General features: G+C 46.4%; 1 non-coding gene across 1 annotated transcript; it reads right to left on the bottom strand.

Moving 5' to 3' along the window:
- Positions 1–735: 735 nt before the first annotated feature.
- On the bottom strand, positions 736–807 carry Trnat-ugu (transfer RNA threonine (anticodon UGU)). The gene has a single exon. It is a non-coding gene; the product is annotated as a tRNA-Thr (tRNA).
- Between the last annotated feature and the right edge of the window lie 23,775 nt (positions 808–24,582).

Genomic DNA, 24,582 nt, shown 5'->3' with positions numbered 1-24,582 from the left:
GCTTCGGCAGCGAGTGAAACACTCAGGTGATACAACAGGGTTCACGAAGGCCGATGTTCGAGTGCCACACCTAAATCAAGGGTTTAGGTCACCTCCACACACACACACACACACACACACACACATATATATATATATATATATATATATATATATATATATATATTGTCACGTGGTCGCGACGCTGACGAAGGAACCAAGCGGCGTGTCTAAAATGAAACTTTTTATTTGGCCGAATTTGTGGCCGTGAAACGGAAAGTCAACGTACAGCATTACACGCTGTACACTGATAGCGGCTAACAGAGCGTCGACCGTCGATCAACTGACAAGCGGTGAAGCGCGTCGGCATTTATACATGTGCCATCGAATATTCCAGCGTTATCGCTGGTTGTCGCGCAAGCTCTAGAATAAGCTCGAGTGTTCGTGTCTTGCGCGCAATCTTAACAAAACGATCTACAATAATCGCGAAGCTTCTCGAACAATGAGGCGCGGTTTGCGCTGAGCGTTGCTGACAGTCTTTGTGGGCGAAAACCGAACGCAGCAAAAGTGATAATAAGAAACGCACGTGGCAATATATATGAAAGAAAATGACTTGTTTTAAGGGCTCGTTTTTCGTTGTTAGACACAATAGTAATGAGAACTGACAGACCATAATGCCACGGAAAGTATAGGGGATGTTATCAACAGTAATTAGGACATAAATGCGAAGAAAGTAAAGTTGACGAAAACATAACTTGCCGCCGGCAGGGACCGAACCTGCGACCTTAGAATAACACGTCCGATGCTCTACCACTGAGCTACGGCGGCGGTCACCCTCCTGTCTACTTTATGGGGTATATATATGCATTTAAACCTAGGAGTGTTAGTCAGCGCCGATCGCAGCCAAGGCGGCGAGTGTGGAACACTTTTTCTGCCTGTTGGCGTACGTAGCACGTGATATTTTCACGAGCTGGCAGCTGACCAATAATCCCTCGCATACTATCTGAAGCCATCAGGTCTGCCCGAACGAAACCCTTGCTATGAATGAAGGAAAGAAAATGTCGTTTTTAAGGGCTCGTTTTTCGTTGTTAGACACAATAGTAATGAGAACTGACAGACCATAATGCCACGGAAAGTACAGGGGATGTTATCAGTAGTAATTAGGACAGAAATGTGAAGAAAGTAAAGTAGACGAAAAGATAACTTCCGCCGGCAGGGACTATATATATATATATATATATATATATATATATATATATATATATATATATATATATATATATATATATATATATATACCAGGCGATATCGGAACGAGGAACGACACGATATAGTAGGCCAGACTATTTTTCAAAAAGAATTTGCGGAAATTTTCAAACTGCTAGAAAGCGAAACTATGGAGTTTACAACTCTGTAACTCAACGAAAAAATACTGCAGTTCATTAAAGTGCTCTTAATTCATTATGCATGCCGACGGTATTCACGCATCATTGAACCTATCTGAAGTATTAAGTTTGCCAGTGGAAATTTTGAAACAAATCTTGAAGGGCAACAAATTCATGTGCTCTTTGACCACCGTAGTAGTTTAGCGGCTTAGGTGCCGCGCTGCTAAGCTCGAGGGTCTCGAGGGCGCTGGTTCGATTCGCGGCCTCAGCGACCGCATTGCGATGGGCGCGAAATACAAAGGAAACCCGTGTACTTAGATACAGGTGTACGTTAAAGGGGTGGGGCCATCAAATTTCGAGGCTATAACAAGCCTGTTGTGGGTTTCCTCTGTACGCAAGGACACTCCACACGAAGGGTCGGACACAGCAAACGTTTAGAATATATTTTAATCCACTTCCAAAGTGTACCTAAATGCCCATTCTCCTGATCGAAACCCATCGCTAGCGCGCCAACACTGACGTAGCTCTATAGAAGGGGCAACGAAAGTTGTAGTGACGTCACACCAGATCTGCTGTAGTGACGTGAGTGACGTCCGGACCTCCGCCACCTCTGCAACGTACCTGCCGGTACGGTCCCTAGAATATGCTATATTCTAGGGACCGTAGTACCGGCAAAGCATCGGTTGCTGCATCACTCGCAGAGTGATGCAGCAACCTGGCTCGATCGCGCCCTGGCTAAGTGCGTCAAAGCCTTGTGTGATCACGTGACCAAGCCCCCTACACTGCTACGTCACTGCCCAACCTCGGCGCCCAGAAACCGAAACCGAATGTTGGCCACATCAAAAGGCGATGCTAAATTATTTAGCGAGAATACATGAATCTTGGTGCGTGTATCATGCTTCCCGGAGCTATAGGAAACTCGTACAGCAAAGAACGCGCTAGCCACAAATTTGGTGGCACCACACCTAATTTAAGCAACACCATGTTGTCAAGATTTATACGGGTTCCCCCAGTACAGCGCGCCTCATAATCATGTTTTTGGCACAAAACCTAAGAATTTAATTTGATGAATGTGCTGTATTAGTAATACCATATTTGCCCGCCTTAGATACTCTAACGGATATTGCAGGACTGCGATATCTCTTATTGGTGCAAGGTCACGGTTTTGTAAAGTTCGTGGGCGTGCCGCATTATTTTTTAAGCATACCGGTTCTTGCGAACTTTTATAAAAAAATCCAGGCCCTGGATCAAATGTATGCTTTCTAAGCACTAACTATATTTATATATACTATATATTTAAAAATTATATTTAGAAATTTATAGTTTTTTTCTCAAATCAAATAAATCTTACACAGATGACATCAAGGGCTCTCTCTTATGCATACGACGCATCTGAAGGCCAGTCGACAGAAATAACTTGCAGTCTAAATAGGTAATGAAGAATCATCACAGCTGCTTCGGCAAATTACCCTTCTAGGGTTGTTTACTGATGAGGGCACCCTATATGTTATTATAGTCCTTCAATAGTAATTCATTGTAACTATTACCCAGTTGGTAAGGTGATTGCCATTGGATACTTTTCAGCGTAGTTGTACATATAATATGGCACTTTCAATGGTAATTATTCACATTATGTTGCAATTTCTAGAGCATAATTATGCTCGTTCTATTTTTATGCTCGTTTTGCTGTAACTTACGGGATAATTATCATTTATGAAATAAAATATACAGATTAATAAAAAATTTACTTTTTGATGTTTAGGGTAATTGTATTGTCTGGTAAATAGCGTATTGAACCATGTAAAATATTTCACAAGGAAATTATACTTGTATACTCGTTGTGTTGTAGTTTACGAAGTAATCAAGTTAATAGGCTAGTTTACCTTGTGGTACGAGTGAATGCATGAACCCATCAATGACGTAGAAGAAGCTGGCCCTTGGTGTTCGATGTACTACTCAAATTACGCAGAGACGTCAGTCCACCACGTAAGAGTATAGGCTCAGAGTGCGCAATATAGGCAGCAGGGGCGTAGCCGAAAATTTTCTGTATTGTATCTTTATGTAGACACGTACACGAACAAGTGGACGGACATACATAAAAGTGTTGTTGAACACCCCCCCCCCCTCACCTCCAACCCCCAACCGAAAAAAAATCACACCATTTCCCGTTGAAGGTGATCATGAGGTGATGCGAGGCAGCGTTTCGGCATGTAGAGCCCGCGTTTCAGAGGGGTAGGGGAAAGGAGGAAAGAGGAGAGGGGAAAGGGGAGAGGGGAAGCGGTGAGGGGGAGAGGAGAGGGGGAGAGGGAAAGGGGAGATGGGAAAAGGAGAGATGGCGAAAGGGGAGAGGGGAGGGGGAGCGGAGAGGGGGAGCGGAGAGGGGGAGAAGGGGTGTGTGTGGAGTGGGTATGCGCATGCACACTAAGGGTGGTCACGCCGCACACCACCACCGGATTGAACTCCGTTATAATATGCTTCACATCTAAAATTATGGCTATGCTACCGATAGGCAGCTACTCTTTGCTTCGCATGAAATCTATCCCCACAACGCGTGGGATAATTCCCCTGTATTGGGGTATGAGCCATTGTCACAGATCAAGAAGAAGATCTGGTCTGCGCTTGGTTCTGCTTTCTTTGCGGCAGGTGTTTCAGTCGGGTAAGCTTTGTCACGGTTAGTATCACGTGTTTCGAAGTTCAGCGAAATGGCTGTAACGCTTACGACGGATATCGTTCCAACCGCCGCATATCATGTATACTAGAACACCGTACTCGACAAGTATGAAGAGAGTAAATTACGTGTGCATTCGGAAACCATCGGCGATGAATGTGAGCTAATAGCTTAACGCTCATAATCTATTAATCGAACGAACACTCTTTAAAAAAAGTTAGTAAATTGTTAGTAAATGCTTGCATTTACTAGTTTCGAGCGTATTTTACTACCTTCGCGAAATCTGTTTACTAGCCAGCAGTTAGTAAAGGTCGTAAAATGCTGCCTTCACTAACCAGAAAGTTTACTTGGTGTTTCTAACTAAGTAACTACTAGCCACCCACGTTGCCAGATCTTTCGTAGATGCGCAGTATACTTTGCCGTACTCGTGACGGTCTCTAGCAAAATTTAAAGAAACTTTAATTTTATTCATTACCTCGGAATTAAAGTTTCGTGCTACGTGATGGCACGCATATTAGCAAAAATAAGGGCACACGATATTGTGTAGAAAACATCAATTATTATTCTAAATTCTATGGTTGCTAACTAGTACACGGTGTGCTATCCCAAACTAGGAGCATAAATAGTCTTCAAGCCGCTGCTAGAGTAGATATCGGCTACGTAAAAGTCGATCTGGCTATTCTGTGTGTGCGCTTGCGTGTGTGTTCTCATTCGTGATCAGTTCATGCCTCTATGTATGTTGCTGTGATGTGTACTTACCATGGTAATTACATGAAGCAATTAGCGCCCATTAGTTAATGTACGAGGACAATGCAACTTCGTTTTTTTTTAATCATTTAGATACTTTTGTAATAGAATCATCTTGATATGGCAATGCACACGCACATATAAACCAAATAAGCGTAAACCACTAATTGGCTAAATGTAGTAGAATTAATACGGTTAGCAAGTTGCTAGTGCGGTTACTAACAACTTAGTAATGGACAACCCATTTGACCTAGTAATATTCACTGACTAACTAGGTAGCAAGTTCCACTAACCTGCATTTTACTATACCTTCACTTACTAGGAGGCTAGTGTATTTTGTGACAATAAACGGTTAGTATTTAGTTAGTGAATGTGCCGACCTTTTTTTCTAAGAGTGAATCATGTGCTCGAGCATAAATTTGTTGCAGCGTGATATGTATAGGCGCGCGCAGGGTTCCTCATCAGGATTGGGGGGGGGGGGGTTCTGCGATGAACCTTCGCCCCCCCCCCCCCTTTCTACTAAGTCAATGTATGGAACAGACATTGCCCCCTCCCCCCCGCGCGCACGCCTGAGATGATATGAACGTATATTCTTGCTGCAGCATGAGAATATTTATCGGGTGTGTTTTTTATTTTGTTCTGTGCGTGATTCCTTAGTGAATGGGGCCGTTAATTGGTCTTCCGACGCTCCACGAGGTCAAAATTTTAATCGTCCTTATGTAGTGGAAATATATGTCGTGGCAGCGCGCGTTATAAGTCACCACTGGACGGTGGCGTTCGAATGACCATGATGAATTTATTATCTCAAAAAACTTAAGCTCACCTTCGTGTTCTCCCAAGCTTTGCCTCACGAAACAGAGTACTGACTACACCCGGACTCTTATGACAGTGCCGACTCACCTGAGCAATGGCGGGGACCGGTAAGTGAGCAGTAAGCCTCGTGTTTGTGAATGGCACCTACGCATGTTACGTGTTGAAGCTCTTACACTACTTTTACGTTCAACTTGCCCTAAACTATAGTAATCAGCAGTGGTCTTACGTGTATAATTTCACTGGGGAGTTCTAGCGTGTCCGGTATTCCAGTACACGCGATTGCTTTTGCATAATAGAGAGTTATAGTTTGTTCGTAAGCTTCTGGGCATATGCGGAATATAGCTATCGAGGGCGTAAACGTTCACAGCCAATATCGTGACATCTAGCTCGGCCGCTCACGCTTATGCTTGTTTATATGATACCTTAGGCTGGAACTATAATACTGGTGTGCGACTGGCACTTTTGAACGCGATCGGGGCCGATCCGGATCGGATTTCTTGATCACGATCCAGACTAATCCGATTCGCATTTGAAGGCAGACCTGAGTCCAAATCATGCTCTGGGAATCCGATCGCGACGCTCAAATTGCAATTGCAGTCGTCGTTATCTCGATCGAATCTGATCAGCGATTAAAGATGAGACGTGATTCAGCTCGAGCCTAATCCGAATCGGCACTGATCGCTATCTAAAGTGCCTGTGGGAACACCGGTATGATGTTACTCGGCAATGTGGACATACGAAATTAATCTTTGCTCAACCCTTTGACGCCTGCAGTGCTGCCCAGTAGCAAACATCTGAAACAATCCCCCTTTTTTTTCGCGGGCTATCGCTCTACACTCGCGCAATCTATTGCTATCTATGGCGGTCAACAGCACTTTCTATTGAAGTAAAACACAAAAAGGACAGCAGTCCTTCATTGTTCTCCGGTAGGTGAGTCGATCGTCCTGTAACTCCGGAACCAAGTCACGACGCTGATTTGATGGCTGTGCCTATTCCATGGCCTGAATTCACCGAAGCGGAGGACTGGCGTTGCACAACTGAGTGCAACATTGCAAGACATTGCAGAAACACTGAACGACTGGGTGCCATTTTGCCCGCTGTGCCAAACGCAAAATCTCTTTTTCCAAGCCGGAACTTATTTCGACTTTGTTTTTTTTTCCGCGAGAAGTTGGCACGTGCAAGTGTCCATTGTTGCTCAATGCCAACAGCTAATTTCCGTTTTCAGAACAGAGATTATTTCTTTGAAGATAATGTAAATGCGTAGGCTTCTTCCATGCACATCCTATACGTGGCATGCGAGTGCCGTCTGACAAAAAAAAAAAAAAAAAAGAAGGTAGACTCATCACTAGATTGCAATGAGATTATTACAGTGTTCAAGTTAATTAATTATTATTGCATGTACAAAATAAATGTACCTACACAATATACCGGGTTTTCAAAATAAAGCCTTATGTTTTTTTATTTTAATTCAGCACTGGGAGGTAAATGAAAGCTACCTTTTGCAGCTTCGCATAATCGTCCGAGCCGCACTTAAACTTTGCAGTGGGATATCTCGGCGCACGGACAGCTAGAAGAATTGATCCAAGTAAAACTGTGCAAATATACGCCAGCCTTCAACTCTTCAGTACAAACATGCCCGCTGCAGTCACTAAAAAGTTCATCATTCAATCTTAGTTAACTGGGTGGCTGACAGCGATAATTATTGTCTCACTTTTTGCCCCCTTCGATACATAACTTATCTGCAAATGTGGCTTTCACTTACCTCCCAGTGCTGAATTTTAAGAAAACCGCAAAGCTTAATTTTGAACATCCCATACACAGCATCATGAGGTACCAAAGTTAGAAACTGTCAGCGGGACCTCATATCATGAGTGGATACGTACGATTACTAGAGTAATGACGATGTTAGGCAGCCAGCATTTGCAAGCTTTTGGTGATATGTACTTAGCCAGTACGTAATAGCCAGCCCTACGCAATATTAGCCGTCATTTTTGCCAATATTGGTCAACACTAACCAATATCAGCTATAATTTATGTCTACACTAGCCAACGTTAGTGCTAACGAGTGTTGATAGTATGCAAGTAAATGTGGTAGTTGGCATTATCGTGTACTGCTCCGGAGGGATCGGCCCGTATATTTTGTTAAATATAGCGGACATCGATGTAATCGTTTCCGAATACGGGTGAAAGAGCGTTAAAGGGACACTAAAGAGCAAAACGATTTTTCTCGCATTAGTAAAGTAGCCTTCCACGATACCAAAAACACCACGCTTGCTGCGAGAAGACGCTTAATAAGCGAGAAGACGCTCAAAAAGAAAATACAGGTGGCGACGCCACCTTGGAATTCCCGCACCATTTGCCGTGACGTCACATATTTTTGACGGCGCCTGCTTGGGCCTACGTAGCTCCTAATCGGATAAATCAAATTACATTGTCCTCTGAGGGGGCCAGAGACTTGACATAACGAGTTTGTGGAAATTTCGTCATGCCAGTGGCGCCGAAATACGTTAAATGCTGTTTGAAATCTTTTACGTAATGAATTACAACGTTCGGCGCGAGATTTAAAAATGAAACTTTGAACTTGGTTTTCTCCTCTTAATAATAAACATATGGTTGTGAAATAAACTACATAATAGTTCTCCGAGCGCACTTTATCAATCTAAACCAATTCATTGTTTCTCTTTAGTGTTTCTTTAGGAAGGCATCGTCTTCAAAGTGCGAGCCGATATCGAAGATCCTGCAGTCGCTTCACTTTGGCTACCGCATTTATTCGCATAATACAGCAAATAGCACTGGCGATATAACGTCGGATAGTGTTCGCAAATGTACAAAAATGGCTAAATGATCGCTATTGCTGGCTACAGTGTTGCTAAATGATGTTTAATAATGGTTCGTGTTGCCCAAGTGTTGGCTATCGGCTGCTATAACACCTGCATTGCCTGCAGTCGTTCACAGTACAGAAACTCACGGGGTCCCATATGCATTCGCTTAAGACGACTCGAAGGTGAAAGCCATATTCTTTTTATTCTCAGTCGATATATTGATCCTCTCCCCCCCCCAGCCCTCCCCCCCTCCGAAAGCCTTCTGCACCTCACCTGGTTTTGCACTGTCTCCGTTATCGGCCCACCTTTGACCAAGCGGCTATGTCCTGTGATGACGTCATCAAGTGACGTCATAGTGATGTCATCACGTGATGATGATTTTTGGCATCACTCGTGTTGACGCCGAAGCCGCGAGGCGACAGTTGACGCGGAAGGTCAATTTTTGCGTTTGATCACACATCTCAGGCATTCGCCTTCTGTCTAGTATTTTAACGCGATAGCGTTAAAGAGCTCTTTAAAGGTCCACCCATTACAAAGCGCTCAGACACATAGGCGTGCGCACAGGGGGGCAGGCCCCCCCCCCTAATCACCTAAGAGGGGGGGGCGCAAAATCTGCCCCGTACATTGACCCTTCTAGCCACCTAAGAGGAGAGGGGGGGCGTAAAATCTGCCCCATTCATTGACTTAGTAGGGTGGGGGGGGCGCGGCGGCGGATCTCTGCCCCCCCCCCCCACTAATGGGGAACTCTGCGCACGCCTATGCTCAGACATATTTAATGATCATCACCAGCAAAAACATCAACGAAGTGAGCAGCTGCGTAGGTTCACGTGTTGCCTTACGGACGCGTAGTGGGCCCTTCGCTGATTCGCAAAAGGAAGAATTATGGCGTAGTGGTTGAGGCGTCCACCGCGAGAACCGAAGCTTTGAGAAGGCGATGCGCACGGGGCCCGATTACGCTATCGCGTTCTGCTCTTGAAGGCGAAGCTCAAGCGTCCTCCAAGTTCTTTTCCTTTCTCTCAACGGATTTATTTTTATCTTTCATGTCCTCCAATGCAATGCCAACGTTTTCATTGGCGCAAAATCTGCCCCATACATGGACTTAGTAGAGTGGGGGGGGGGCGCTGCGACGAACCTTTGCCCCCCCTAATGGGGAACCCTGCGCACGCCTATGCTGCTACTACTACTGTTACCACGCACCACTACTACCACTACTATCTGCTGCTGCTGCTGCTGCCACCACCAAAGTAAAACCGCCACGATTATCAGCCTATGTTTACTGCATTACTGAGGATTTTCCGAACGACCGCCAGCAGCCCGTGACCCGGCAGTGTTGCTATACCGGACTCCGTTATCTAATCACTCCAGCTTATTCTCTGTCACCGCTCAAACGGCGTTTCCTATCCATTAGCAAGCATTTCTATTCCAACAAACCACTGCACGGTTGTGTGTTTCACAGATAAGAAGCGCCTGGCTCACTTTCTATTGTCGGCAAAATTCACGCCCTCTGTTCTGTATATCCTAATAATGTTCCTCTCTCTTATCACGCGGCTTAAAGAACGAGGTTGAAAACCTTATTAGACCAAACAGTGCTCTCCCGCGCTGACGGTGCAGGTCACACCTCCATTACATGTTACCATCCATTGCCTAGCTTATTAAAAGCTTAAATCATGTTGTGGCCAAACAATGACCTTCCGCGCTCTCGGTACAGAAGGTTATACCACCCGTTACCTTAATTACTAAGCCTAACGCACGGAATTACCAAACAATAGCCTTCCTCACTGTCGCGGTACAGAGAGCTACACCCATAAGCGTGCGCAGGGTTGCCCTTCAGGGGGGGCGAAGGTTCGTCGCAGCGCCCCCCCTCCCTATTATGTCAATGTATGCGGCTGCCTTTGCGCCCCCCCTATCGCCCCCCCTACAATGTATAGGGCTGACTTTGCGCCCCCCTTCTCGCCCCCTTTGCCCCCCCCCCCCCTGCGCACGCCTATGGCTACACCATCCACTAACCTATTACCATCCATTACCTTATTAAGCCTAACGCACGGTGCATTGGCGTAGCTAGAGAGAAGGGTGGGTGTGGGGTTTAAATCCCCCGAAAGCTTTAAATTTTGCATGTCTGTATATACACGCAGTACAAACACACGCACGAACATGTGTAAAGGATGGTTACTTCATATATTAATGCTTTGAACTTTAAGAAATTGAGAGCCGTTCCACTACTGTATGGAAGCCAGTGAAGCCAGCGGCTGCGGCTGCACGTTCTGCGGCAGCGGCGTCACGACATTTTCGCGCCCATTCGCGCTTCTGTGCGCGCCGGCGCTCCTCCGATTCCCGCTATCCGCCTCTTTCACGATGCCACGACGCATGCGCCCTTCCCCTGGCGGAGAAGTCTTGAAACGCTTCTCGGATCTCGATTGGAGGCTGTCATTCCGTCAATACCGATTGTCCTGGCCCCTATCAAAACCCTGCCAAAAACGGCAGAGGGCAGCACATGAAAATGAAAACGGCGGATTCTTCCTCCGAGCGAACGACACGCGTCCGTACCTTATAGCGAGTCCAAAGGGCAACTGCTCATAACAGCGCTAGCGCGATCTCTACGTCACGAGAGAAAGGGGCACAACGATTGCTAGGAAGTGCCGACGCTGAATATCGCGACACTTGTGAAAGGCATCGGCAGTGGCGAAGAGTCGAGGGGCGCCGAAAATTGTTGTTCTACGCGTCACTTTGTCCGCGGACGCGATCCACCAGAACCTATAGCCATATACAGCTTTGCTCTAAAGAAGCCCACGTCGTTCTTTTGCAGTCGCCCGACACCAGTCGGAAGCGGATAAGGCAACGTCAACGTTCGCGACGTCCGCAGCAGACGATGAGACGAAAGCGGGCGGGACGACAACGATCTCCAGACGCGCGTCCGTGGTGCCTTCCAACACGGAATCCGCACTGCCCAGGCCGGCACCGGAACCAGGTGGGCATATGCCAAACGCAACAGTGTTAGCACACGGAAATTGAGGTGTGGTGTCCATCCAGCCGAAAAAAAAAAGCATCAGTTTCACCGCAAGGGCGAAGCAATGAATGCCATAGCAGCAACGTGGAATGTTATAAGAAGTAAGGCTACAGCTGATTCTTTTGGATTCCGTCTCGCGCAACTCTACAAAACGCTGGTTTAGGGGAATACGGCTGCTCCAGGGAACGCAGCGGTTTTCGTGCTGTTTGTTGTGAAATAAGCGCTGACAGCAGAGCAAGTTTACGAGCCGTCTCCTGATGTATGTCGAGATAGCGCTCGCGACTGCGCTCTTATGAGCAAAGTTCGCACTTGCTGCTCGAGCGACGCAGCACTCCACCCCCGCCCTCGCGGCGTCCTATCATTCTCCTTTGCGCGAAGGCGGCCGGGGCATTTCCTCTCTGCTTAACCCTTTAAGCCCTGGATTTTTTATTATGGTCGGGGACATGTTTTGTGCTTGTTTTCCTAATAGTTATGACATCAGAAGACCACAAATGAAAAATTGAGCCAGTGGTGCAATTATTAATCGATTTACAGGCATGACATCAAATTAGGTCATCAGGGTTCAGTGGTTGTGAAATGAGAGAAAGGGCGTCTTTTTTCCTGCTGTTCACTAGAGTACACAAAATGTGAACCACGTCTCATTTTTCAGCGTGATATTCATTGAAACGGCTTCGGTACGTCGACCTGAAAATTGCGCTTAGCCGCCTCAGCCGACCCACCTCGGCGTCACCCATGACTTCGGTCAAGTTTTTTCTTCTTTGTGGCTCCCAGCTCCGCAAGCATGTCACCATTTTGGTGTCAATCGCAGTGGGGATCATTGAAGGAGTATTCCCCCAAGAATGGGCAGTTTTGGTTTCATTTCCGAGGTGCTAGGGGAAATGGTAGGTGATGGTGTCAATTGACACCGCCAGGGCCGAAAGGGTTAAGGAGCCATCGATTGCAGGCCTCGCACGCTAGGCTATGTTATCGCCTGCGCCCTTCGTGGGACGGAGATGGTCGGCTCGTTTCATTTCTGCTTCAGCCGAGTCTGTCACCAGCGCTTGCGCGCTTTTGCTCGCGCGTACAACATACGATGCGCGAGGCGATGTTATTGATTTGGACTTTATGCGGAACATGACGGCGACGGCAAAAAAAGAATGCTTTCGCATTTCGCGCTGATCGGTAGGACGACAGGGAAAACTGCCTGCGGGCTGGGGAATCGCATCTGTGACTTCGCGCGGAGGAGGCACTGTGCGTGAACTGCCGTGGCGGGTAAAGTTTCGGAATTGGATGAAACGCGTTCTTGAAGCCGCTAATCTTAGGTTCATCAGTAAATTGAGGATATGTGGATAAAAAGCACATAAATTAGTATCGTACGATTTCTGAAGCTCGTGGCTCGAACGATGAATCGCAAAGATAAAATCTCTCTCGCCACACACACACACACACACGCACAGAGAGAGCTAGCACAACAATATATATATATATATATATATATATATATATATATATATATATATATATATATATATATATATATATATATATATATATATAAGCTCTCTGCGGCAGCGTTATAAGGGTTTGCTTGGCGTTCATTTAAACAATAGGTGGGTGATTCCACGTAAGATCGAACAAACGATGGCTGGTCGACCTCTTAAATTTATTTCAAAATTTTATATATTATTGCCTGATGAGTGGAAAGAAGAGATCCGGAATTTGTTTTGCCGCCAAAAATTTTTTCGAAGCACAGGAAATCAATAATGACGAAGAGGTGGAGTGGAGCGCTCATCCGCTCTGCTGTTTTGTCAACTTTCGTTATGAATTGCACAAAATATATTAAAGTTAGGTAGCTGAAGTTTATTTACCAAAATATATGCATGTTTTTGCTTCTGCTCAGGTATTTTTTAGTTTTTATGTATAGTGTAGATGTTTTTATAAAACACCTCAAAAATGGCCCAACTGGCACAATTTTCTTTACTTTGAAGGTCTTTATCTCAAAAAACCCTTGTAGCAGAGCGACAAAAATTCCGCATTACGTTCTTCGCATGCTTATCTACCAAACTGCCAACTCTTGTATTTATATAACTTTTCAGTAAAGAGATATGATCGGGCTAAGTTCAAGAAAACACCGAACAATGGAAAATTCTGACAATTAAAAAAAAAACAACCCATTTCTTAAATTTCTTAAACTTTGTCCACTTATTCTCCTCCACATCAGCTTTCACAATCATTAAAAACATGTTGCATAATCTTGTTGGACTAATAGTTACGGCCCCTCCAATTAGACCCTTAGGCAAGGATTGGCAATTCTGACTTCTTGCCAAGCAAGTGTATAAAATGCAGGCATGATTGAATTTCTTTTTATTAAAAGACCAGCAGGTACCTAAAAAGGTGTCGCCGGCACTGAAGACGTTAATTTTGAAAATATTTGGTCACTGCAGCGACCACGAACGCGGGGTTCCCGATCAGGCGCGCGCACACCCGAGATGCTCGTTGTAAGAGACGGCGCAGTGAGATCTCGTTTTCGCGTCCTCAGACCGATTGATTTCGAAACAGCAACACCTCTCGGGTGACTTGAACGCACGTGCACCGGTAGTCCCAGTGATCTGGTTAATTGCGTCGATTTCTTTTCCAGGGGGCATAAGAATGTCATCGTTAAACTGTGCGTTCCGTGAAGATCTTGCATTGCCGTGGTAGAAAAAGCACGCGTAGCACAAGTAGTCCGTCTCACTGACAGTCACTGATCTTTCGGGCGTTAAACGTTTCTTCAAAGCGTATATACCTAGGTCGGTAACTCTACGAAATTTTGGCTTCTTTGCAATAATTAAAGGAGTACTGACACGATTTTGAGACATCGCAAAAGGGACATTTTTTGCTTCGTTGGTGTGCAGTGTCAATGCTGTCCACACACTGGAGTCGGAGAACACGTATAAAATATTTTAATTTGACTTTGAAGTTTTCGTCGCTGAGCATCTGCAAGCCAGCTCTACTGCAAGGACATTATCCCGACGAGTCAAGACAGTTCCCCCGAGTATGCGAGTTCTGCGTCCTGCATGCAGCCTAAATCGCAGAAATCACTGCCAGGGTCACAGGACGACAATTCACTCATCGTTGTCTATTGCACCACGAGCAGATGACGGATTTCCCGCTAGTACGTCGCGATTTTCTGTATCTCCGTGACGTCACACTGCTATGAAACGACACTGAGAAGCCACCCCCTCGATATCGAAACCGAAAGTGTCTTTTTAAGGTGGCGCTAATTAAAATATATAAGATGCATTCCCAGGCACCACAATAGTCGTTTTAGGTTTCTCGACACCAGTAGTTTCATTTAGAGCAACAATCCGAAATTTTTTAAAATTCGTGTCAGTACTCCTTTAAGCTTCTTGTGCTTCGAAAGGTAGTCTCCACAATAGACTCATTCAGAGCTATACTTTCTCGTCATGAGACGCACAGGAGGAGTAAAGTAAGGCATTACGAAGAACAAAACGTGAATTATGTTTATCCACTTGGTTCTCAGACAGCACAAAGAAATCGATCTTGTACGCTGTTGACCCTAACCTTGAGTGCCAATTACATCCCCAGCTCCCAAGACGTATCGACACACTCATTCATCGCCTAAGACTCGGAACCGCTTACACAAAGCACTTCTTATTCCGGATTCAGCGTGCATCATCGTTAACATGTTCGTGCGGCCACGACGACGAGGATGTGCATCATCTGCTGCTCGACTGTCCCAAGCATGACACACATAGACAGCGACTCGAACAGGAACTTCATACGCTGGACTCGGAGCGAGCGTTTTCGTTAGCGAAAATACTAGGCCCATGGCCGACTAGGATAAACCGCAAAGCGATGAAAGTGCTCCAGCGTTTTTTTGAGGACACTAATATTTGCGATGGCTACTGAGCTCTTGAACCTGTAGGACATATATATATATATATATATATATATATATATATATATATATATATATATATATATATATATATATATATATATATACATACATACATACATACATACATACATACATACATACATACATACATACATACATACATACATACATACATACACACAGTCCTACAGGTTCAAGAGCTCAGTAGCCATCGCAAATATTAGTGTGCTCAAAAAAACGCTGGAGCACCTTCATCGCTTTGCGGCTTATCCTAGTCGGCCATGGGCCTAGAACAAGATATATATATATATATATATATATATATATATATATATATATATATATATATATATGAGACTTACTGAAAAGTTATATAAATACAAGATTTGGCAGTTTGGTAGATAAGCATGCGAAGAACGTAAAGCGGAATTTTTGTAGCTCTGCTACAAGGGTTTTTTGAGATAAAGACCTTCAAAGTAAAGAAAATTTTGCCAGTTGGGCCATTTTTGAGGTTTTTAATAAAAACATCTACACTACACATAAAACTAAAAATACCTGAGCAGAAGCAAAAACATGCATATATTTAGGTAAATAAATTTCATCTACCTAACTTTAATATATTTTGTGCAATTCATGACGAAAGTTGGCCAAAACAGCAGAGCGGATGAGCGCTCCACTCCACCTCTTCGTCATTATTGATTTCCTGTGCTTCGAAAAAATTTTTGGCGGCAAAACAAATTCCGGATTTCTTCTTTCCACTCATCAGGCAATTATATATAAAATTTTGAAATAAATTTAAGAGGTCGACCAGCCATCGATTGCTCGATCTTACGTGGAATCACCCAGGTACTGACGTCAATTTTTGTTAGAGCTGCTAAGCGAACTCCTTGTGTGTTCGTATTATACGTTGTGTTACATAAAGCGAGATCTATATATGTTCTTGTTACGTGTTGTGTTTTATAGAAGAAGCGGCATCCTACATAGGTTGGTATTACCCGTTGCGATTTCTTGTCTATCGTTGCATGAGCTTCACCGCATTTGATAAGATTTTCTGTTCTTTTCTCTTTATAGTGGAAGAGCGCCGCACCACGTAAGCACATCCTAAACGTCGACAGCCGCATTCGCAAATGTTTGCGTGGAAATCGCTCACGTAGCTTTCGATAAGGTGAACGGTAAACCGAATGCGGGTACTGTGGCGCATGTACCAGATGTACCATCTAAGTGGTAGCCCCTGCCTTCGGTTATAATTCCCGTACAGCGGGCTTCTTTACACTACCGCTTGTGTTTGTCTATACTTTCTTGTTTTTGTCGTCCTAATTGAGCGCCACACGTCTATCTACAGTTGCGTTGGAACATGCTCAAATTTTAACTTTCTGCACATACTACATGTCTACCGCTACTTACGAAAGAAGTGGAATTGATAAAGGGCTTGTTTTTTTTTTTTTGTTATAGGCGACCTAATGAAACCAACAGACAGTGGAGCCAAGGAAAGTAAATGGGCATTCTTTGTAGACTTTAACTGTATGTGGTAATTACGAAATGTAAAGAAATTAAAGTGGACGAAAAGATAACTTGCCACTGATAGGGACCGAACCTACAGCCTTCGGAAAACGCGTCTGACACGATTTTGAGACATCGCAAAAAGGGTCATTCTTCCTTTCCTTCGTATGCAGTGTTAACGCTCTCCACACAACGGAGTCAAGCAACACGTATCGAATATTTTGCTTTCATTTTAAGGTTTTCGTCGCTGAGCATCTGCAAGCCAGCTCCAACGCAATGGACATTATCCAGACAAGTCAACACAGTTCCACTGAGTCTGCGAACTCTGCGTCCTGCATGCAGCCTAAATCGCAGAAATCGCTGTCGGGGTCACTGGACGACAATTCTCTCATCGTTGTATACGTGCACCACGAGCGGACGACAGATCTGCCGCTATAGAACGTCGCGAGTTGCTGTCTTCCCGTGACGTCACACTGCGAGGACACGTCACTGAGAGGCCACCCCCTCGATATCAAAACCGAAAGTGCTTTTTTAAGGTAGCAGGATTAAAAATATCATTCGCAGGCACCATAATACTCTTTTTAGGGTTCTCGACACCAGTGTTTTTATTTAGAGCAACAATCCGAAAATATTGGAAATTCGTGTCAGTGCTACTTTAACGCCGTCATAGTTACTAGCGGCGCTGACTAACACACTCACGTTTACATGCACTGTTATGTTTGGCCTGAAAATTCATCGAGGCAGACGCCATTGAGCGTACAGCTGTCTACCGGAATGCTGTCTTCTCCCCCCGTATCGGCGCTTAGACGGAGGCAGGAACGCCAGTTCTTCCTGGAGGAGCCTATGCCGAGCGAGCGGGCAGGTCGCCGTGGACGGATTTCCCAGAAAAAGGACGTCGGAATTCGGAGACCCCTTTTTGGCTTGTTGTTCTCTGCGTGAGATAGCACCGCGGGAGAGTTTCTCACCCAGCCACATCTGCCTTCTACTCTACCGCAGCAGGGAAAATTAACCTGCGCCAGAGGGAGCGGTCTGCGTGTTTTCCGGAATTCGACACACCTGCTTTATCGTGCGTTTTGGTCAGCGTGGGACTGCGCCGTTGAAGACGCTCCCATCAACCCAGGTGGGGCCTTCACCCGTGGCAGCCATCATTCAACGCTTCTTCCAAGTATTACTGGCAGTGGAAGCGGAGGTCATCGGCCCTTTCCCCTTTGGACTGAAACTCCTCGCCGACCTTCTCACCTACGAGTCTTCGGGGCGTGGCGAGTGTATTGTGTGACTCTTTGCCTCCTTTCGGGAGGCCGGACGCCAGGACGACAGGTCCGGATTGGCGGGAGACGCTGACACCGGTTTGCCTGTGCTTCTGCAGTGACGGTCTCGGGGCTATAAAAGCCGAAGACTTTTGACGTTATTTCTCTGCTCTGCTCTCTCTTTTCACCTCCTGACTTCATCATGTAAATAAACACGTTCCTTCTTGAAAGAACGCGCCTCCTCACTGGAAATCATCGGCTATGGGGACGGACGGCGGGAGCCAGCTACCGTAACGAGACACGCCGTACCCGACTCCTTACAGCACCCAATAAAGTGAACGGCAGGACGACCACCGCTGTAGCTCAATTGGCAGAGCATCGGGCGCGTTATACGAAGGTTGTAGGTTCAGTCCCTATAACAGCGGCAGGTTGTCATTTCATCCACTTTATTTCTTTGCATTTACATCATAATTAGCGCACTACAGCTAAAGACCACAAATAACGCCCCTATACTCTCCTTGGCTAGAGTCTAGTCTGCGTTGGTTTCATTCGGCTGCACATACCGTGATGTCACACTAATTACTGGATCGCGAATGCGTCTGCAGGCTGCTGGGAGAGTACACGGCGTACTTGTTGGTCCTGTTCATCACCATGCTGGTGCTGAACCTTCTTACCATTGCCTACATGTACATCGAATACGAAGGTGCGTCGCATACATACATTATATTAAACACAGTAGGCCTTAATGCGTTTGCACAATACCCCTTCAAGGCGTATTGTGTCGGTACGATCGCTGCAGCCCCTACCGCGCAGGACTGTGGCTTCTTACAGAGGTGTAGCCAGAAATTTTTTTCGGGGGGGTTCAACCATACTTATGTATGTTCGTGCGTGCGTTTGTATGTTTGCGTGTATATGTACGCAAGCAAAATTGAAAAATTTCGGGGGGGGGGGGGTCGAACCCACCCCCCTTGGCTTAGCCCCTGGCTTATGGCCACAGTACTTGACACTCTCTGTGGCCTTTGGTGCGCATGCATGCATCTATTAGCCGTCCGCATAATGTCATGAAAATTCTGTAAGCGTTTCGGTCAATTTCGGTTGGCCACCCACCTCTGTTAACGTTTCTTTCGTGTTTTTTGCATTTTCTTTGGTCGTAAGCGTAGTTAGAAATGTGGATCCACTTTTATTGCAGCGAGCAAAAAGAGACCTCCCGACGACAGCGGTGGTAAGTCGGTACTCGCTTGAGTTTCAGACACGATGCACCTGCATAGTAGCCCTAGGCCACTAGTTTGGTTAGATTGGGAATATGGACGCGTTGTACTACAACGCCTGGACATTTATTGATTTCCGAGGCGCTGTATATTACGAATTATCAATTTAGGTAGCTGTGGCTCTTTTGATGCGTCAAGTCCAACAATATTTCAAGCGAACGCTAATAAGCGCAGTAAAGGCCCGACCACACGTACGCGTTGCAGCGCGTCAACGCGTGACTTTTTGACGCGGCGCCGCGCCCTCTCCCTATGGGGAGACAAGGGCGCACAGCTTCGCGTAGCCGCGCGCCCTCTCTCCCCATAGGGAGAGGGCGCGGCGCCGCGTCAAAAAGTCACGCGTTGACGTGCTGCAACGCGTACGTGTGGTCGGGCCTTAAGAGTTGTTTAAACGAAGGTAGAGCGCCTCAGACTGACTGGCTGACGTTTCGGCAGATGGACCTATTAGGGCGAAAGCGTGTCTCGTTGCGCGGCCCCTTGAGCGAAACGCGGCAGGCTAATGAAGTACAAAACCCCACGTGACCTACGTCACTAATGACTTCACGTTATGACGTCACAGATCAAAGAAAAGTTGTGACGTCATTATAACGTCATCACACGGCATCATCACTTTGTCAAGGTGGACCTATGGTCCCCACCACTTCCCGCACATAATGTACACGCGTGGTGCATAAACATAATTAGGTCTCATATGCTTCTTCATTTAGATAGGCATAGACAGAGAGACAGACAGACGTACTTGCCTTCGTCGCACAGGCTTGGCGCTCAGCATGGACAAGGAGTCTCTCTCGTGGCAACCCCTGGTGTGCGTGCACCGGTGCACGCCCGAGCTCAGCTACCACACGTACCCGAAGGACGCTATGTGCGACCTCTTCTACCTGCAGCTGCCCGCCGACCGGCCTATATTGCAGGCCGGGTCAGCACCGTGCTACAAGGAGTTCAGCGAGCTCGCTAGGTCCGCCGCTGTCACGCGCCACGGCGTGCTCGTCGACCACAGGTACAGTGGCGCTCGATATGACTTGCAACACAGTGGCCATGGTTGAAGGGGCCCCAAGCCTATAATAACACCTGCAAACGTGGAAATGGTTTTGGAATTACGAGTAGTCGAAACAGTGGTTATGTTCAATTACTTTCTCTGTCGGCGCCACCGTGCAGTGTTGGCACCGCCTTGACCATGGGAACTATGTTGCACGCACTTGTGCGGTAGATCGCTGGATCAGCTACGAAATGGTTTGCATTGCGTCATTATTTCAGCCGCCATATTGGGTGCTTATGACCTTTCCAACGGCGATGGTGAGCACTTGCTTTCTGGACTGTGGCACCGGAGTACAAAGGCTGACGCACGCTGACGTCGCTTGTTCGGCAGTGCATTTTTGGGAGGGTCACGCATATTTATTGCAGCCCGGAGGGCATTATGGCGGCACCCAGGGAGCCTTCGTTGAAAAGTTGTATAACTTGTCCAGCAAGCTAGAATCGGGACATGCATGCACGACGTATGGGTCTTGCACCTGTAGACAAATCGCGGGAAGCATCGTGTACGTACCCATGCGTGATGATATTGGTGTGTTATGTGTTATGTAACAATTGTCTAGGGTTTTTCGTGTCATAAACTAGGATATGATTATGAGGCACGCCCTAGTGGGGGACCGCGGAACTTAAGACCGCAAGTCAGTACCCGGAAGTCACTTGGCACTGGGAGCACTTCCAACCCACCATTTTCACTTTCCTGTGCTGCCCTCTGTCGTTTTGGTAGCGGGCGCGGAGATTTGCGTGGTGATCCGGGAGAACCGGGATCGTCAAAACAAAAGCCTTCAAGATTGAAAGGCGTGCGGAGAACACCACAGCGCTTCGCGACTCTCCCGCTAGGGGAAGGGCGCATGCGCCGTGGCACCGTGGAAAAAGGCGGATTGTGTTAAGGCGGCGACCGTTCTCTGTTCACTTTATTGCGTATTTAAGGCTGTGTATAAACCGTGGATGTTTTAGCCAGAGCCATTCGTGGCCATGAAGGCGAATGTTTGTTTGCCCAATGGCATCACGTAAGACACTAACTTTTAGGAACAGGCAGCTGACCAATAAGCCCTCGTACCTTACCTTATTTATCCGTCGAACCTACCGCAGTCGACACTTTGCTATCAATTGAATGAAAGTGAATTTTGGCCATATCTCCTTTCGCAGCCAGATTAACGCCAGCTACTGGCAGTTAAAGAGTGAGGAGGGAATATTTGAGTTCGTGGCACGCTGGGCCAACAAAATCAGGAACTACGGAGTGAGCAACCTCTTCATGAACACGTCGACCTCCGCGGACCAGCTCACGCTTCACCTGCCCCTCATTGAGGTATATCTACACATACGCGTGCTTCCGCTGTTTGTCTTAGCGACCGCAAGCGTGCATGGTATGCTGTATTCCTATCCTCCGGGATTGCGTTCTCTCGCAGCCAAGCCCGAGAACGTGCGCGAATCTCGAAGGCTGTGGATGTGCTGTACAGTAAATGTTTGTGGTGCATGCGAGACACTCCAGGCGAAGAGTCGCCGTCGCCGTGATGTTCCATGTATAGTTTAGGGGTCGAGAAAATTTTCGACCACCTGGGGTTCTTTAACGTGCACCGAAGTGTTATCACAGCGTTGGAGTGTTCTAGGCATGAGTGCAGGTTAAGAAAGGGAAAATGAGTGCAGCATGAGTGCAGGTGCCTGTATAGGACATCGCGTGTAATCATATGTACGTACAGTCGCGCTCAATATGACTGCAACACGGGAGTGCGTGGCCTCGCGAGTTCAAAGATTGCTCATGACTGTAACTTGTTTTTGTTTCAATAACTAAACGATATTTTCTTATTTGGGATCATACCCAAATGAGACAGCAGCGGTTAGTTATGGAAATAAGGGCTAGTTGAAGTCATGCGCAGTCTTTGAACTCGTGAGGCCACGTGCTCCCTCCCGTGTTGCAAGTCATATTTAGCGCGACTGTACATATGTAATACGGGCGCAGCGGCTCCGCAAGCTGCAATCCCTGATGGACGAGATGACGGGCAGGTACGTGGAGAGGCGCTACATGCTGCTGGACGTGCGTACATCGTACACATACCCACCTGCGGATCTCGTGACGCTCAGCAAGCTGCTTCGCGTCCTCATGTAAGTGCTCTCTCGTGAATGCCACGCGCAAATTGTGTCACGGAAGAGGCAGGAAAAAAAATTTATTATACAGTTCATAGGTGTGACGGCAGGTTTGGGTAGGGACCTCAGTCCAGGGGCTTGGTCCAGGAGGGCCAACTGCAGTGGCGTGGCCAGAAGTCCACCCCCCTCTTCTTTTTTTTTTTGGTGGGGGGGGGGGGGGGGGGGTTGTCAATCACCTTTAACGTATGTTCACGAGTTTGTATATATACACATGCAAAATATAAAAGTAGCGGAGAGGGTTTTAACCCCCCCTTCCCTCCCCGCTACGCCAGTGGCCACCTGCTGGTGGGCTGTTGACGTACGCGTCAAATTACTAAAAAATTTATTGCAAGGCGCTGGACATTTCGTTGCAAGAATTTGATTGATGAAGACCATATGGTGTTCATTAGTTCGCGAAAATACTTACTGTCAATAATCATAGTAATGCAAGTGATCATAGTAATATAGTACAACTACAAGAACACCCGTGTGCGTAGATTTAGGTTGTAACTAACCCGGACGTGCATGCCCCACTACGGTGTGCCTCATCATCATATTTATTTATTTATTTATTTATTTATTTATTTATTTATTTATTTATTTTTATTTACCTATTTAAAAGTACCTTACGGGCCCCTGGAGGCATTGCTTAAGGGGGGTAATGCAAAAAAAAAATGTTAGATTTGAACAGTGTACAAAATGAACGCGTATAAATACCTAAGAAATACATAAGAGCAGAAAAAAAAAAATGTTACAGAAACATATGCGGGAACATAGTGAGCATTACGTTATACAATAAAGAGAGGCAAGGAAAGAATACACTTTCAATAACGACAGCGCATTTACACAACAAAGTGTGGCACATTAATATACGAGCAAGATAATTAAAGAACGAACGCGACATAACTCTGCTATTACAAAAAACATTTCACGTAAAATTTCTCACAAATAACAGTAAGGCTATGAAAAGGACAATGTAATAGGTATGGTATGGTATGATTTCATTGTTTTCAAGGAAGCTTATTAAGTACACCACAGATTTCGGTGGCGGTGACGTACGCCAAAAACCCGGTGCCGGCGAGCGTCCAGAAATGCGGCCCTCGAAGGCGCGCCGGTCGCACGCGTGTTCGTACGCGCCGTTTTCGAATAATTGATGCTCTCTCGATCGCGGGCTTGTCGGCGATCAGTCGTTTATGATATGGCAATCTTATCTTTTATCGAGGTCACGTGTCATTTCACGTTGCCACATTCGTTGTTGCCTAGATATGGACGCATGACCGCCGTTGTTGCCTGTCGCAACTGAAGTGTTGCGCTATTAAGCACGTGGGTGAAGCTCGGATTCCCGGCATGAAGGAAGGAAACGGTTAGGAGGGAGCATTGCGCAATGCGATAGGAAGAAAGAAAGAAGCAAAAGTAGTCCATCAGGCGCGTACACACCAAGCTTCGCTGACCCCGATTTCCCTGATAGGGAGGGCTCCTGAATATTTTAAAAATTTCCTGAGATCCAACCTGAAAGGGGGTGGTGGGTGCCAGGACATCCTTACGCCCCCTCTGGATCGGTGCGTGCGTGCATACTATCGATTGAATTGCATCTTCGACTGTTCCTGTTTCTCGCCTACAGGGCGTTTCCAATCGACTTGCTACTGCTGCGGACGCACCTTCCAGAACAAGGCACCAAGCCATGCAAGGTGCTGGGCCCCACGACGAGCGTGCGAGCGGCTGCGATGGACTCCATGGACGTGCCCATCATGGTCAGTCCAACGAGACCTTCCTTCCCCCACGCAAGAACGTGCAAAATGTGCCGGAATCAGTAATGTTAGAGGTCCACGTTGGAACCGAGGGGTAGGGAGTCGAACGGTACTTTGTACTACCATGAAGGCCTCAGTGAGAGTAATACTACAGCTGTAGTATTACTCTCACGGAGGCCTCGGAATCATCCTTTCACGCTGGCAGGTCGCTGTACTGCAACCTAATTACATTACACAAAACTCCAGCGCAGGAGGCTGTAATTGCGGTCGTACTTGGCTATCACTAGTCTCCAGCATACGAAATTCATCCTCACTTCAGAACGAAATATTCTTGTAGAATCTCAACGCATTTTCTGCATCAATTCTGCAGT

This window comes from Rhipicephalus sanguineus, chromosome 10, assembly GCF_013339695.2.
Source record: "Rhipicephalus sanguineus isolate Rsan-2018 chromosome 10, BIME_Rsan_1.4, whole genome shotgun sequence".
NCBI lineage: Eukaryota > Metazoa > Arthropoda > Arachnida > Ixodida > Ixodidae > Rhipicephalus > Rhipicephalus sanguineus.
The sequence above is the reverse complement of the archived record's forward strand: the minus strand, read 5'-3'. Positions and strand labels throughout refer to the sequence as shown.